Raw genomic sequence first — 10,978 nt, 5'->3', positions numbered from 1 at the left:
TATAAAAAATATTAAACAATTAAATTTTTATATTATTTTAATAATTTCACATGTCACTCTCTCATTGACACGTAATGTTTTTTTATTGTATTTTGGCTGATACAGAACTATTCACTTGCCGATCCAGCTGAAACGATTCAGGGCCGATGACGATACCTACAACATTGGCCCTCACTACAAGCAGTAACTATGGAACAACTAGTGCACATGATCAAGGGTACGGTTGCATTTCCACCTTACCTATAAGATTCCACTCGAAGCTGTAGCAATCAAAGACTTAGGCCCACTTCAAGGCGTTGTGGGGGTTGTCTTTTTTTTTTTAAGGGATTGTTCGCCGGCGAGTACAAGTGTTTTTATGCTTGGTATCGATTTTTTAGGAACTTTTATTAATTTTCTTGAAAACTGTATCAAAGTTGATTAGAAACTTATAATGTTTTCTAGAACAGTCAAACAAGTGTTTAAAATTAAATCATACCAAAACCAAATCCTGAACTTTGTACTCGCATCGCATTTACTACGCATGTAAATCTCTCTCTCTCTCTCTCTCTCTCTCTCTCTCTCTCTCTCTCTCTCTCTTTGAAGCCCATCCCATCCCCTCCCCACTCTCGTTCTCACTTGCTGGAACCCCCTTATCTAACCCACTCACAGACATTCCATTATCCCCCACTCATTCTCTTTCTCTTTGGAATCCCTAATCAAACTCACCCACAACTTCATGATATTCCCCTCCTGTTGCATATCTACTGGAACCCCAATCGAACCCACCCACAACTGCACGATATATCCCCTTCCCATTCTTTCTCTGCTGGAACCCTCATTGAACCCACCTCCTCTGCAGCTACGCCCCACTGTCGCCCAACCTTTGTTTCATCCTCTGCAGCATCGTCCCTCAACGCATTGAAGCCACCGTCGCCGGCCCGACCTCCTCTGCAGCGACGCCCTCGCTGCACTGGAGCCACCAACTCAAGCCTGCAAAAAGGGGTTTTACAGAGTGAAGGGGGTTTCGACCACCGGCGTCAAGGATTTTGGGGTTCCGGCGACCGGCGTCAAGGATTTTGGGGTTCCGGCGACCGGCATCAAGGATTCCAACTGCCGCCGCAAATCCAACGGTGAGTGGTTTCTCTCTCTCTCTCTCTCTCTCTCTCTCTCTCTCTCTCTCTCTCTCTGGCCACTCTGTCCGCTTGCTGGGACCATCGACACAGATATGGCCCTGTGTCGATGCCCTTCCACCCCCTCACCAGACTACCTCTCGGTCTCTCTCGCCCTCTCTCTGTGAGGAGTTTATCTTTGGGCAGCTTCTATAGCACATTATCGTCACCACCGACCGAATTTTGGAGCTTTTTGGGACCTCAGCTCTCGCCAATCTCGTCGCATCAACCGTGATGCCCTGCGTGTTTTGGAGAAGTCCCTTAACGATGGGGGGGCTGCCTATTGTCTGCGACAACATGGTGCTTCCGTTCGCCTGTCATTCCTCGTAACAACATCTGTTGAATTTTCGCAGTCGCAACGATTGTTTCCATTGTGGGTGCGAGCGTCAGGGACGCAGCCACCCTGTTTGCTGCATCCGACAAAGCTTTCGCCATTTTGCTCATTTGCATTTGGATCCAGTACATACACCGTGCGATTCACGAAAGAAGGTTACCTTCAGCAATATGCAGGAGTTTATGCTTGTTTGAATCTTTTGAGCCCTCGTTCCAAGCCTTTCGGGTGGGATCCATCTGTGTTCCCGTCCGTCGGACAAACAAAATTCCCACTGGAAAGTCTTCATTGTCGTCGAAACTTGCGTCTTCAATGGATGACCGTTGTGAACCCGCGATGGAGCGGTCGTCACAGTTCACCATTATACCGGAGGGTCCTTTTCGATTCTTAGAGAAAAAATCTCCTCGTGAAGATGTTAACATCATTACTCGCTCTGTGCTAGAGGATCAGAGTTATGGCTACTTAGATGTTGTGATCTCTGACGCTTCATATTCTACCCGCCCTATTATGAAAACTTGAGAGAAAGCATCCCCTGAAGGATGTATCGTTCTTGGCTAGGGCATAGATATTTCTTTTTTATGCCATGTCATTTTCTCGACGATTGGCAACATAAAATATATCATCATGGGACCACTTCAAATCATCTTGGAAACTCCTACGACCTGCATCTTTTCTCTCACTTCTTGTTTTGGAACAAGAGCTTTTTCGTATCGGGCGGATATGGCTCCTGCCTTAGTTTGTGCTGGGAGGGCAGGTCAGGACCACGACTTCTTCGCAGCTCTTCAAGTGGTGCAAATAGACATTGTGCACAGAGTCAATGAAGGGAAATCTTTAGGAGAAAAGGGGGATGATGACCGATTGCTTTCTCAAGTGATGAGCTTTGATGTCACGGCGGCAACACAACTACTGGGTATTGAGTTATCGAAATCGCAACTACATGAAATCTCGAAGGATCTTACGGCCCATGCTACAACTGTGGTTTCATCAGTTAACCAGCCTTCCCCTGATGATGTGTCTTCAACGCCCTCTCGTTTGGGGTATACACGAAATGGAAGGGATGTTAGCATCACTATATATCATGTGCAAAGGAAAGATGTCTCGCCACGTCGTTCATCCTGGACACGCAGACCTCAGATTTTTCTATATTGTGTCTAATGAAGATGGCTTGCTGGAATATTCAGGGCCTAAACTGCTCGACAAAACGCTTATTCTTGTCTAATTAGATTAGACAGAAAAATTTGAATGTGATTGCTATTTGTGAAACAAAGATGCAAGAGGTTTCTATTGCTTCGGTTTCAGAGTTGTGGAGGGGTGCAAGCTTCTATTTTAAAGCGGTTGTTAATGATGCTGGGGTATTTTAATTTTGTGGAAGTCTTCATTGGGGGGGGGGGCTCAAGTGAACCTCGGTCAGTTTTCGATTTCCATCGCTTTCACTGTACAAGCTCTGAACCGTGTGGTCGTGCTTACTGCAGTTTATGGCCCAAATTGCGCTTCTAGGAGATTATTGTTATGGGAGGATCTAAATCAAGTGCTCACTCTGGCTGGTGATTGCCATATTCTATTGAGAGATTTTAACTGTTTATTGTCCATTCAAGATTCGAACAATTTAGTGATTCCCAATCCGTCGATCAGAGGATTCCACGATTTTGTTGCGGTCTTAATTTTAACTGGATTCCTCGAAATCATCCCAGATATAAAAGGGTGGACTATTCCCTCAACCGTGTCCGACCATGGTCATGTGATCGTACAATAGGGAGGAGGCTTTAGATCAGTTCATCGATTTTCTTTCGAGCAGTGGTGGTTAACTGAACCAGAGTTTCATTCAGTGGTTAAGGGGTCCTGAACTTTGAGGGTTCATGAAGACAGGGCTGCTATCCGATACCAAAAAAAGCTTTTGCGCCTAACTAAGGATATTAAACTTTGGTTGCAAAGGCGGTCTGTAAGTAAGTTTCATGAGATGGTTGAATGAGAGGCATAGATCTCATCATTGTTCACCCTATTATCTTCCACCGAAGGATTGTCGAACGAGCAGTTGAAGGGATTGCAAAGCAGACTTGCTGATCAGACGATGTTATTGAAATGTTGAAGGATAAAAGAGGAGTTGAAATGGAAGCAGCGTGCTCGGGTGAAATGGTTGGCGGCAGGGGGTGAAAATACTCATTTTTTCCATTTATTTGCTTCCAATCAGTTTAGACAAAGTATCCTTCAATCGATCATAATTGACGGGGTGTTGTGGGAAGGGCAAAATCTTGTGTCGGCGATCTCTAACTATTTCGAGAAGCTTTATTCTATTCTGCCAAATACAAGAGGTAATATTGGGCATGAGTTATTTCCTTCTCTTCAACCAGATCAGGTCTTAACCTTGCAACGTAGGTTTTTAGAAGCAGAAATCATGAGTGCAATTAAAGATTTGTCGAGTTGGAAGGCACAGGGAGTAGATGGTTTCCCTGTAGATTTTTTCAAAGTTTTTTGGAGTAGTGAAGAGTGAATTGTGTATAGTGTTTAATGAGTTTCATCGTAACTATAGACTGCCTAGGCAGTGTCATGTCGGTTTAATCTCCCTTATTCCAAAAGAAAGCATCGCCATAGATATTATGTGCTTCCGTCCCATTTTTATAATGGAAGCCTTGTATCATATAGTTGCAAAGGTCTTAGCATCAAGACTAAAATTGGTGGCATCTAATCTATTTTCTGATTTTCAGTTTGCTTTTATTCCAAATAGGAGAGTTCAACAAGCATATATATCGGCTTCAGAGGTCATTCATTCCATGCACGCGAGTCGTACTTCTTACTTCGTGTTGAAGCTTGACTTTAATAAAGCATATGATTCTGTATACTGGCCTTTTCTTTTGCAAGTGGTGAATCACATGGGATTCAACAGTCATTTTTCCAGATGAGTGTCAGAGCTCCTTACCAATGCACAAGCCATGGTGTCCATTAACGGGATAAAGGGGGAGCAGTTTTTATTGCGACGCGGCCTACGGCTGGGATGTTTGTTATCTCTGTTTTTATTTAATACAGTGGCAAAAGGACTTGCGGTGGTTCTTAGACGCACGCATACAAGGGGCTTCGTACAATCGTTGAATATCTAAGGTTTTTCTGGGCATATTCTACAATATGCAGACAATATGCTAGTCTTCGGAAGGGCTTCACTGCAGCAGATGCTCCGCGTAAAGCTTATTATCATATTTTTTACAGCTTTGTCCGGGCTGAAGCTCAATGAAAATAAGTGTTCGGTCACGCTTCTGAATGGCGATCCGACCAGTCAAAACGCGACGGAAAAAAATTTCAACTGCGCTTTAGGGCCATTGCCGATTAAGTACTTGAGGCTACCCCTACAAGTCAAGCCAACCTCTAAAACATCATGGACACCAATTGTTGACAAGGTGTGTCTTAAGCTCCAGTCTTGGCATGCCAGATATTTGTCTTTTGCAGGCAGAATTACTTTGATCAGTCATGTTTTGTCAGTAATTTTAGAATTCTTCATGTCGGTTTGTGTCATGTCAGTCAACGTTGAGCAACAACTTAAGCGCGTCTTGTCCAGCTTTTTGTGGCATGGTGTAAATAGACCTTATAAGAGGCACTTGGTGGAATGGGACTCCATCGTTATGCCAAGGACTATGGCTTGCTTAGGAATTTTTGCTTTGCGTAAAAGGAGTGTGGCATTGGCTGTGAAGCAGTGTTTGTTGGCTCATACTTCACAGGATGCATGTGCAAACTTCCTCCAACTGAAATATGGTCTAATCGATTCACTTGTTGTTCGTCGGGGGGCTCATGGACCATACACATCGCATTTGATGAAAATGTGGTTTAGGGCATTGCGTTTGTTTCTTGACAGGGATTTGGACGTAGGGGTAGACATATCTTGGCTTCAATGGGCAGTCTCAATTGCGGGAGTTTTCCAAGTCCACAAGGTCTACCGTTCTCTTTTACCTCCAGGCTCGGGCTGGATCCCCAAACATGTTTTATGGGCGAAGGGACCACCTCCGAGGACCAAGGTATTGGCTTGGTTGATTCTTCATGATCGGATACAAACCCATAATAATATCAAGAGGATGGGGTTTCAGTTTCCCAGTTGGTGTGTGCTTTGTCGACGAACTGAAGAAACCACACATCTTTTTTTGGTCCTGTGAAGTGTTTTGGGAATTGTTTTCTAAAACTTGGAGGGCTCCATCAGTTGTTGTGCGGGAGGGTTGCTTCACGTTAGATCTTATCCTCAGTCCGACTATAATTAGACATGAAAAGAAGTGGAGGACTATTTGGAGAGTTTGGTTATTTATAGTTTGGTGGTTCATATGGATGGACAGAAATGATGCTACTTTTCGGGATGTTCCGTTCAACCTTAACCTTTTGACTCATAGGGTCTTGGCTGATGTGTATGCTATCTTACGTATATATCTCAAAGACCTGCCTTTGCCTCCAACCGATCCTCATCTAGATGTCTATGGTCCTTGATGAGTTTTCTGTCTTGTGTTCGGTTTTTTCTGTTTTTGTGTAAATGGTGTTTTCATGTTGTGTTTGTGCTTGTGGGACTCAACGCTTTGTTGAGTTTCACTTTTAAGTAATGTTGATCGCTTTTCGTCTCTCTCTCTCTCTCTCTATATATATATATATATATATATATAATATATATATATACATAGTGATCGGTAGCTACTCATAGGTTAGGTGCTAAATAGGTTTTTCAGCCTTTTTCATTTTATTTTTAAATTCTCATACAGATCTATGTACTTGATTGATTTTATAAGGATATGCTCTTGAAACATTCGACACATGGGTGGGTTTTTATAAAGTTTGAAAAATCAATGGTCAAAAATATTTATAAATTTTTGAAGCTCCAAACATTATTTTTTTCATCGAAAACACATGATCCAAGTATGGATTCTTAGTAAATCGATCATGCCCAACACATTTATAGCTTCAGAACCACGTAAAAAGCACAGGAGAAGCTAAAAACCCAATTTCTCTCTCTATATATAGAGAGAGAAATGGGTAGGTGCAAAATTGATGTGCTAAATAGGTTTTTCTGCCTTTCCGATGTTTTTTTCGCAGTTCCGACCCCATAAATGTGTTGGCCATGGTCGATACGAGGAATGCACACCTGGATCATGTGTTTTCAATGAAAAAAATGATATTTGGAGCCTCAAAAATTTACAAAGATTTTGAGCCATTGATTTTTCAAAGCTTATAAAAACCCATCCACTTGTTAGAATCGAACACTCAAGAGTTGATCCTTATAAAATCAATTACATATATCACATCTGTACTATCAGAATTTAAAAATAAAAGAAAAAACCCTAAAAAACTCATTTAACACATCATTTCACACCTACCCATTATATATATATATATATATATATATAGAGAGAGAGAGAGAGAGAGAGAAATATGAGCATTTCCAATACTTTTTTTGCAAATCCAACCATGTACATATAATTTTTTAATGCTTAAATATTTATGAAGGATGAGCCATTGATTTTAAAGCCTTAAAAATATCTTGTTTATGCATCAAAATAAGACAGGTTCTTATAAAACCAAGCATGCAGATCACATCCATAAAAAATGCAGTTCACACATTAGTTCTCATATTCTAGTGATTATATATATATATATATATATAAACTACACTCATTGAGGAACCAATTGGTGCAAAACCCCCAGGCCCCCTTGCCCACGAGGGATTTCACCAGTTTTGGCCTCACAGCAAGGGATACTCTTGGGTTTCCAACTTGTGATATGTTTTCAGCTTAGTGGCTTTCGAGTCCCGCTACCAGATGAGCAGAGCCCTCGTGGGCCTGGGAATTTATAGTTAAAACCTAATGAAACATGGCTTGATGTCACTCTGACTTGAATGCTAGAGGGTGATGCTGAAAAGAAGCGTTGTCACTGCACCATCTTCATGGACCTGCTTTGCCATGCAGGGTTGTTGAGGGTAAGCCATGAATTTGACAGATGAAATGCCATTCCGACCCCATTCATCAGCCATTTCTTCGGACTTTAACAGCACTCATAGGATTAGGGCTGGGAAACAAGTCGAGCCGCTCGTGGCTTGGCTTGTAAAGGGCTTGTTCAAACACAAAGTAGGCTCGGCAAGCTGAATATGAACAATAGGTACTCGGCTTGGATCAACTCATAAACTCTTTAGGTAGCAAGAAATATATTTTACATGCACTATTTAGTAATTCTATTTCTTCCAGCTAGAAAACAATGTATTTTTTCTATAAACAAGCTGCCTCAAACTCAGCTCATTTAGCTCGGGCTGATTATGAGCTCGAACTCAGCTTGGCCCACCACAAGAATGAGCTAAACTTGAACAATTCAAGCTCATCTCATAAAGCTCGTTTGCTGGCCCTACCTACAGCCATGTTATATTAACTGTACTCACACTGTATCATGTAACCGCACCACGCCTATACTTATGTGATACATCTAGGGAAAAAAACACGAGCTTGACTGAACGTCTACCTAAGCTTACTATGCCTTTGCATGCTGTGAGATAAGAACAGAAGGAATTTGCTCTTTTTCACCGTAGGAGAAGCTGGCATTGGCTTTTGGACTTGCCATTACACCTGCTGGAATGAAGCTCAAAGTTTTTAAAAACCTTTAGGGTGCAATTTGAATCACTCGGACTATCTGATCGGAGGAGAGATCCTCAGTTCTCTCATCTAACACCCATCTGAGGATACTCCCCTCTCTTCCTTTTTTTTTTTAAAATTTATAACCCAAAAAAACTACACCCAACATGAAGACCTGGTCGCGCTGGCTCAGCCAGACATACCTCCAGTCAATCGTGCTGGCTGCATAAAACTCTGAGGCTAGAACCCCTGACTCCGGAGCCTATGCTATGCATTGACTAGTGTAGATGGGTGATGCCCATGAGAATCGAACCTTGACTGCCCCATCGAGCAGCCAAGGCCCACCCCACTACACCAACCTCCCTGGGGCCTCCTCTCTCCCTTTGTTTCAAGGATTTAAGATCCTTGATTTTAAATCCACCGTTTGAATCACCTCCGACTTTTGGCATGGGTCCCAGGCCATATCGGCATATCCCATGCCAACTCAGATCCACGGACATGAGAAGTAATGCAAATGTGCCCTTAGAGTTTGTGGGGATTGCCACTTGTAAAGTAAGCAGGGTCTGTGCCAAGCTGAAGACCCAGGTTCGAATCCCTCTGCCACATAGGGCTTAAGAGATACCTGGCAGGGGTCTGCCTAACCCCAGCTTGTCTATCAAAAAAAAAATACTCGGGCCACACAAAACACAGAAAATTGCTGTGTGTGTAGCGATTTTCTGTGTTGTGTTTTACACAGAAAATTGCTGCAGGCAGAGCAATTTTCTTTGTTTTGTGTGGCTTGAGTACTTTGTAAAGTACTAGGACCCGATCACCTAACCACACCTCGCCACCAAGGTCATCTTTTGCAATTTAGAGTAATTGTAAGGGATACAATTCCATTTCATCATTTCAACAATAGAAATTGTTCTCAGGGAGATTATTGTTTACTATACGTGCAAATTGAATAACCTTCTGTGCTGCTTCTGAACCAATCAATGTATTTCATTGCATCTCTCAACCACTAAAATTATCCTCATTTGAGATGTGATCGATCAGACTAATCAATGCTCAGATGGAAAATATGGTGATGGTATTGCTGATGCATTTACCAACTTGACATAGCAGGACCCTTTATGTTTAGAATGTAACGCTACTTCATTAAGTGCAGATTTATATGGGTCAAGTTTTTTCTTTTTCGGGTTTAGTTACACGGAGAAACCCACAACCTGGTAACAGGTAGATTATAGATCTACCCTCAGAAGAGAAAACTCCGTGGCTAGGACCCTTGCCCCAGAGGCCTATGCTGGGCATTGGCTTATGTAAGGAGGTGACGCCCACAAGATTCGAACCTTGACCACCCGTATGATAGCCAAGGCCAACCCTCTTTGGGGCTTTATATATGGGTCAAGTTGCTCCCTTCAAAATCTTGAAGCCGTCTGGAATAGCTTGTGACTTTTTCTCATTCATCATACAGTAAAACCAGTGCTGGGTTGGGAGATCTGCCATTCTGGAAAGTCCTTACGAACTATGGGGCTCACACAGTGGGTGTCTGGCGGACTCACGTGGACGGCTATGCAAACGCCCCCTTAAAGTCTGTCTTTGAACAACATGGAGTTTGGATGTGGAGGGTACATTGTTGAAAGAATGTGACTGTTGAGTGAATTGGTGCCCCACTCTATGAACCCCATTACTGTAACAGGCAGTCGTCCAGGCAAACACTGTAGATCCAAAGCTTTGAGACGCCCAAATTGGTTTCCTTTTTTTGTTCTTTTTCTTTTTTGATATTTTATGGTATGGCATTGGTTTTGCTGCTCCTGTAGCTCATTCCTTCACTTGTTCCGCTAATATCGCACAGATAATTGTTGTCCAAAGAAAGTCCTCACTGACTGGATTCTAGAAATGTTGGATTAGTTTGTGCAGAGTTTACTACCGGCTAAGCATGATTGATGTTTTTGTTTCTTGTACTTCTTTCAATATGGCCCGTATTCCTTTGCCACTAATGTCAACCTTTCTCCTTTATCTAAGCTTACGATTGACACTAGTAGGGTGAAAAAACCCCTTAATAATGGAGTTGGAAAATTTGAGTAAAGATCCATCAAAAGAGGTAGCCTTAACTGTGTAGGGTAGTATGGAGCCTGAAGGCTGCTCCCACCCCCCATCAACGGAAATGCCAACTATCTCTCCTTCAAAGTGTAAAGTGGCCGTAGTTATAGGTCTATACAGGAAGGAATGGAGAAATAGGACTCGTAAAGCCGACACTGTATACTTGGATAAAGTTGGATAATGATGATGACGACTTTTTCAATGACCACCCACCATATTTTTGCATGCTGCACATGTTCTAATGAATACTCAGCATCTGACTGCCTTCAATGGAAAACTGAATAATGACAAGAGCCATGACAATGAAGGTATACATACCGCTTGACTTGGTAAAATATGGGGCTTGATGCTTGTTGCCATCTCACAAACAGGTCGATATATCTGCCGCAGTCATTAAACAGATCATCAATAGCTGACATCCTTCAATAACCATAAAACTACCAAATTATCTCTGCTCATGGATCTCTTTTGATTCTTCGGTTTATGACCATCTGGTTGAGCTCTCTTCAACCTGAATTTGTACTTTTTGGATCACTCAATATGAAATCTTTATTTCCTCTAAAAAAAAATAGCTGAAGTCCAGTGCCTAGCTGTCAATAAAGTATTTCTGCATAAGTGAACTGCTGTTGCTGGCAGAAGCATTTTCAGTCCATGGTGCAAAGTAAAGAATGTCAGAATAAAAAACAAAAATGTAGAAAAGAGAGTTGTTCAATATCTCTTCCTAATCTTGATCAATGATTTGAAGCTCTCTAAAATCATGCAAGTATTGCATGCAGAGACGAAATATAAAGATGGTGCTCTTCATGGAGATCTCGTAGCCCATGATTTACAAGCTCCTGAAC

The 10,978-nt window shown here is 42.2% G+C and overlaps 1 non-coding gene across 1 annotated transcript; it reads right to left on the bottom strand.

Moving 5' to 3' along the window:
• Nucleotides 1-10,106: 10,106 nt before the first annotated feature.
• On the bottom strand, nt 10,107-10,230 carry LOC149819941 (U6atac minor spliceosomal RNA). The gene has a single exon (XR_016426905.1). It is a non-coding gene; the product is annotated as a U6atac minor spliceosomal RNA (small nuclear RNA).
• Nucleotides 10,231-10,978: the final 748 nt, after the last annotated feature.

Source organism: Nuphar pumila, chromosome 12 (genome assembly GCF_984573655.1).
Source record: "Nuphar pumila chromosome 12, dmNupPumi1.hap1.1, whole genome shotgun sequence".
In the NCBI taxonomy this organism is placed as follows: domain Eukaryota; kingdom Viridiplantae; phylum Streptophyta; class Magnoliopsida; order Nymphaeales; family Nymphaeaceae; genus Nuphar; species Nuphar pumila.
The sequence above is the reverse complement of the archived record's forward strand: the minus strand, read 5'-3'. Positions and strand labels throughout refer to the sequence as shown.